The following is a 6149-nucleotide window of genomic DNA, read 5'->3' as shown; positions in this document are numbered from 1 at the left end:
GCTGCCCGGGTGGCCGGGATGGGATGGGCCGGACCAGGAGTTGCACCACCTTCGCGGGCGGGGCCTGATCAGTGCGTCGGCGCCCGGTTCCCAACCGCCGGCCTCTCGGGGAGACCCCAAGACCCGAGAGGCCCCGGGGAGATGGGGACCCCTCCCTTCCCCAGAGGTCGGGAGAGGAGGCCCCCAAACTGAAGCCCCTAGCAGGCAGGAAAGGCCCTCACAGTGAGCTCTCCTTCGAGAAAATCTTAAGTCCCCCTTCAACAATGGGGTCCCCAGTGGCAGATAACAAAAGTCTCAGGAAGGTGCCCTCGATTTGGCCCAGAGCAATCAAGACAGGTTCCCCTCAGCATCAGCACTTAGGTGTGTCTAGGGGGTTAATGCTAGAAAGACCAGACAAAAAAGGTGGAGTAAAAAGGTAGGTGTCCCCTTTCAGTTCCCCTTTCTAGCTCAGAGGCCTTTAAGCCAGTTTGTGAATGAGTTTCAGAAAATTTCTCTGAACGCCCTGACACGGGATGAAAGAGCTGTGTGTGTGCATTTGGATGGCTGCAGGGTGGTCCGGTGGTCACCCCCGTGCTCAAAGGTATCGCCCTCCCTTTAACACAAGAGAACCACTGCTCCAGGGACGTCAGAAGCCAGGAAGGGGACCCTTCTTTCCCATCTTCCCCATCAAGAGTCTGAGCCTCAGCCAGGTGCCTCTCCCCCCAGCCCCTGAGCCCTCTCCTATAACCCTAAGCAGGGAAAGGGGGCTCTCTCAGATATGAGGTGTTCAGTTAGGGACTCAGCCCCAGCACTGTCCCAATCAAGAACCCCAGAGAGGTCTAACCCAGCAGATTTCCAAAGGGCTCTCCACTTCTAGCAAGATGGGAATCCCTGCATTAATGAGTACTTTTCAACTTTGCAAAGTACATTTCTGTTCATTCCAAATGTGATTCTCACAGTCACACATATGTGTGAATAAACAGGTTTAGAGGGGTGAGGGGCCTGACATCACAGGGACAAGTGAGGGCAGTGGCTCCTAATGGTCTCCTGGCTTCCACTCCTGCCCTCTGACAGCCCCCTCGGCAGCCAGGGTGAGCTTTTAAAATGAAATCTGGCTGAAGCCAGGCGCCGTGGCTCGCTCACGCATATAATCCCAACACTTTGGGAGGCCAGGGTAGGTGCATCACTTGAAGTCGGGAGTTCAAGACCAGCCTGGCCAACATGGTGAAACTCTGTCTCTACTAAAAACACAAAAAATCAGCTGGGCCTGGTGGCATGCACCTGTAATCCCAGCTACTCAAGAGGCTGAGGCAGGAGAATTGCTTGAACCTAGGAGGTAGAGGTTGCAGTGAGCTGAGATTGTGCCAGTGTACTCCAGCCTGGGTGACAGAGTGAGACTCGATCTCAAACCAATTAACAAAAAAACCCCACAGAAATCTAGCTGGGTGCAGTGGCTCACATCTGTAATCCCAGCACTTTGGGAGGCTGAGGCAGGAGAATCACTTGAGTCTAATTCTAGGTCAGCCTGGGCAACACAGACCCCAATTTTTTTTTTTTTTTTTTTACAGACGTGGTGGTACGCGCCTGTAGTCCCAGCTACTTGGGAGGCTGAGGTGGGAGAATCGCTTGAAGCCAGGAGGTGGCAGCTACAGTGAGCTGTGATTGCATCACTGCACTCCAGCCTGGACGACACAACAAGATCTTGTCTGAGTAAATAAATAAAATAAAAATAAAATTCTGATATTACCACTCCCTTGCTTAAAACCCCTCCACTGTCCCTGGAATCAAATCCAAACCCTTCACTGGGACCCATGGCCCCTGCCCACTCTGGGCCCTCATCTTGTGCTACCTGCCCCCCCACCTCCTCATGCAGTTCCTCAGTTTCTACAGTTTCCCCCTTCCCCTAAGACCTTTGTAGCTGCTGTTGTCTCTGTCTGGAACATTTTTTCCTCCTCTCTACTCCTCCCATGGTCAGCTCCAACTTCACATCTCAGCCTAGTACCTCCTCAAATGTCCCAGGAACCCTAAGCAGTCCCCCAAATTCTCCATTACAGCATCCTGTTCGTTTTCCTTTATAGTACTTGTTGCAGGCTGTTTTGTTTTGTTTTCATGTCTTTATCATCATTCTCTCTGCCCCTCCCCGGAATCCACAGCTTTACTGGGGCTGGGACCTTGTCTGGCCTGTCCAAAACAGACTTTCCGTCCCCCGGCACAGAGTAGGTGCTCAACAAACAGTTCTTAAAATCAAAGGGGGCACAAGTAGAGGGGAAGTGCCTTTAAGTTCTCAAGAATTCTCCTGCATCTAACTTCATAATACCTACAGAAATAGGGAACACATCTAAAGGTCACAGGCCCTGGGGAGGCAGGGTGCATGGGAAGAGTCTGAATTCTGGAGACTTCTGCCTCACTCCCACTGGGTGCAAGAGTTTCCATTACCCATCCCAGAGAGAGGGGCGACTCTGAGGCTGCTTCACTTACTGCTAGGTTGCTTTTTCTAGAATAGGACACTTGGTTATACTACATACCAGGTGTCGATCGCCAGAGGAAAAGACTTGAAAAAGAAGTTCAGTTGACCGAACATCTCCCCTGGGCACTTGGGTGGTGTAAGGGATTCACCCAGGTGGTGTAAGGGATTTGTCAGTTCTTTTACACCCACCATCTCTTTTAAGCTTCTCACCCTTCCCTGGGAAGCAGGTATCACTGGTTCCTTTTACAGAGAATGAAACTGAGGTTCAGGGAAGTAACTTGCCCAGGTGCGGTTAAGCGATGGCTCCTCCTCCTTCTGTCTCATTTCAGAGACTTCCCCCTTCTGGCAAGCTCTCCTGACTACCCTCCAGGGACCCCAGACAGCATTTGGTCCCTGGCTCTGTGTCCCCACACAGCCACCCTACCCCATGCTGCCTTTTACTGCACACAGCATTTTAGACAGAATCCTGATGGCAGAGGCTCGGTCTTATGGGACCCTGTCTCCTTAAGGGCTTAGGCTGGGGCTGGAACCTCTACAGATGTTTGAGCGAAGGCAGGAGGCAAGGGAGGGAGGCCGGAAGCCACCCCAGGGACTCTGATGTCTACCCTGCAGCAGCCTGTCTGTGGACAGATGATGCAGGAAGCTCACGGAACTCCCAAGCAGAAATCAGCAGAGATGGAGCACTGGTTATTTTTCAGCACACAAAAGCCAAGGGCCCCTTCCTGAGATGCCTGCCTCAGTGAAACTGAACCCACCTCAGATGGGAAAGGCTTGGTGGGCTCTGCTTGGTGGGAAGTCCACAGTGGGTAAGTAACATTTCAATAGCTGCCTGGGGCCCTTCACCCAGGGCCTTCCATTCACTACCTCAATGGCTCCCCACACCCACCTAGAGCCTCAGCCTCACAGGTATCACTTCCAGCTTACAGAACGGGGGAGGGGCCTGGACAGACCAAAAACCGACCATGCCGCTTGACAAATTCTCTCCTAACCCCACAGTGCCTCGTCCCTGAGATGGGAATCATCACCTCTGCTTTACAAATGAGATGACCAAGGGTTGGGGAGGAGAAAGGACTTACCCCTCAGCCCCGAGTCACCTGCCTGGAGACTGAGGGAGCCAGGATGTGAATCTTCCCCCTGCCAAAGCCACTGGCTCCGTTATGCTGCCTCCAGAGAACCTGAGCCCTGCGGCAAGAAAGTGGCAGAGCTGGGCCTCGAACCTGGGTCCTGGACTCTTGGTCCCGTGCTCCTTGTGGAAGATGGAACTGCTTCTTCAGGTGGGAACCTCACAGAGTCTGGGTGCCCTGGGCAGACAGGCTCTGGGCTGGCAGGGCAGCCACCACTTATTCTCCCTAATTGTCTCATTTGCGGTTGTGGGTGCCACACCTGGCCCCGAGAGCGTTGGGGAAGGAAAAGAATCTCTACTTTGGTCTTCTCAGTTCCCTTACTGGCACTGTGCAGTCGTGGAGGAGAAATCTGGGTTGAACCTGGGTCTGTGTTGATGAGAAGGGCCTGGCAGAAACCAAGAGTGGAGGGGTGGAACCACAGCTCCCTGTGGACTGCCCCGTCCTCAGTCCCCAGTGCCCCAGCCGCACAAAGGAAGTGACGACAGCCAGATGAAGGTGCGACGGTCCCCAGCTCTGGAAACTCCACCCTGGGAAATCAAAGGCCTGGGGTGAGCAGAAACAAGAAATATAAACACGCACAGGTTTCTGGTAACAAAAGCCTCCTGGCCTGGTGGCACCTGGGCATGACCCCCTTTGCCCAGACGACATTAGTCACTCATTTGGCTCTTGTGTTTGGATGGCCAAAGGTGGGCGATCGTTAAGGCATCTTGGGGTGTGAGGTGGAAAACGGAAGCCCCACAAGTGAAATTCTGAGGCCTGGGACTGAGCCACACCCTCCACAGCTGTTTTCACATTGTCTCTAAGCCTCAGCTCCTTAGAGACTCTGCCCTTTGTGGCCAAAGTCCCCATCAGTTACTACTTTTGGTGCTGGTAATTGGCTGGGATCTGTGAAATCTTCACATGTCATCTAAAACACACTCATATTATCTGGTAGCTAAACACTTATATTTGAGAGATGCTATAATGTAGCGGGTAAAAGCTCTGGATCGAAACCTTATTTCAGATCCCCAATCTGAACTTCCCAGCTGTGTGACCCTTAGCAAGTGACTCAGCCTCTCTGTGCCTCAGTACTCATCTGTCAAATGAGGATGATGATGATAATAATAGTACCTCCCTCATAGGACTGTGGTGACACTTAAATGAGGTAATACAGATAAAGTGCTTGGCTGGGCATGGTGACTCATGCCTGCAATCCCAGCACTTTGGGAGACTGAGGCGGGAGGATTGCCTGAGACTAGGAGTTCCAGACCAGCCTGGGAAACACAGCGAAACCCTGTCTCAAAAAAAAAAAAAAAAAAAGACCCCAAGTAAGACAACTTTGGGCAAGGGGTAAGATATAAAAATATGGCTATCACTTCTAAAGATATGCCACTCGACATTTATTATTATTACATTATCCATTATATTTCCCAGTATTTTTCACCAGAGAAATTTCCATGTGATTAACTCATTTTTAAATTTACTATGAAGTTCCTGAAAGTGTAAACTGCTTCTTTACTTTTTGATAACAGGAATCGGCTTGTATCTCTCTTTTCTTTGGCTGCCAGGAAACTCATAGCCAAATCAGAAACTCGCCTATGGGCACTTTCTTGGCCTTTATGTTCAGCTTTTTCCTTGTCCACATTTTCTACTCTGTTTTCCGTGATTCTGATTTTCCATTTGGTATTGCATGTTGTTTTACTGAATGTATTTTATTTATAATCTATCATGAATCCTTCGTGAAACAGAGTTAGAAACAACATTTATCAGGCAGTTAAGACAGACCTGAGCCCAATCACAGGTTTCCTGGCTCATGTGACCTTGGACATGTTGTTTTCACCCTCAGGTCTCAGTTTCCTCATCCATAAAAGGGCCATTGTGAATACCGAGTAAGCTAGAACGTGAACTGCCTGGCATCCAGCAGCCCGGCCCTGCGGGAACCGCACCACAGGGACACGCTGCACAGGCCACCTCTTTCTGCTTGCTTCTCCTTGTCTTCCTCCCCACCCCTCCCATTTGCTTCTGCCCTCATCCAGATTTTCCAGTCTTGACCTTATTCAGCCAACATTTGTTGTTACTCTAGCCCTGCTGTAAACTCAGTGAAAATAACAGACTGCCCAGGTGATGGAGGTTAATATCAACAGCAAGAAGTCAAATATGAGTTATTAATAGAAATCATGTACCCTTCGGCCGGGCGCTCATGCTTGTAATCCCAGCACTTTGGGAGGCAAGGCGAGCAGACTGCTTGAGCCCAGGAGTTTGTGACTAGCCTGGGTAACATAGTGAGACTTTGTCTCTACAAAAAATTTTTAAAAAATTAGCTAGGTGTGGTGATATCCACCTGTGGCCCCACTACTTGGGAGGCTGAGGTGGAAGGATTCCTTGAGCCTAGAAGGTTGAGGCTGCAGTGAGCTGAGATCATGCCACTGCACTCTAGCTTGGGTGACAGAGCAAGACCCTGTCTCAACTACAAAAAAAAAAAAAAAAAAAACAAATAAAATAAAATTTAAAAAAATAGTCATTGACCTTGACATTGCCCAGTTCTCAAGGCTCTTTGTGTCTTACAATCACCTTGTGTCCTTTTTTTTTTTTTTTTTTTT

The 6149-nt window shown here is 50.2% G+C and overlaps 1 protein-coding gene and 1 long non-coding RNA gene across 2 annotated transcripts in view; one reads left to right on the top strand and one right to left on the bottom strand.

Moving 5' to 3' along the window:
- The window catches only part of ECE1 (endothelin converting enzyme 1), a 103328-nt gene that overhangs the window by 94248 nt on the left and 2931 nt on the right, over positions 1–6149 (bottom strand). The gene's annotated exons all lie outside the window — the stretch shown is intronic.
- Positions 2812–6149, top strand: part of LOC105546837 — a 7145-nt gene continuing 3807 nt past the window's right edge. The window contains exons 1-2 of the long non-coding RNA XR_001007149.1: positions 2812–3252; positions 3443–3720. This is a non-coding gene — a long non-coding RNA (uncharacterized LOC105546837). The remainder of the gene's footprint in view (positions 3253–3442; positions 3721–6149) is intronic.

The sequence above is a fragment of the Mandrillus leucophaeus genome, unplaced genomic scaffold (genome assembly GCF_000951045.1).
Source record: "Mandrillus leucophaeus isolate KB7577 unplaced genomic scaffold, Mleu.le_1.0 Scaffold370, whole genome shotgun sequence".
In the NCBI taxonomy this organism is placed as follows: domain Eukaryota; kingdom Metazoa; phylum Chordata; class Mammalia; order Primates; family Cercopithecidae; genus Mandrillus; species Mandrillus leucophaeus.
Note: the sequence above shows the minus strand (reverse complement) of the source record. Positions and strands in the feature narration are given on the sequence as shown.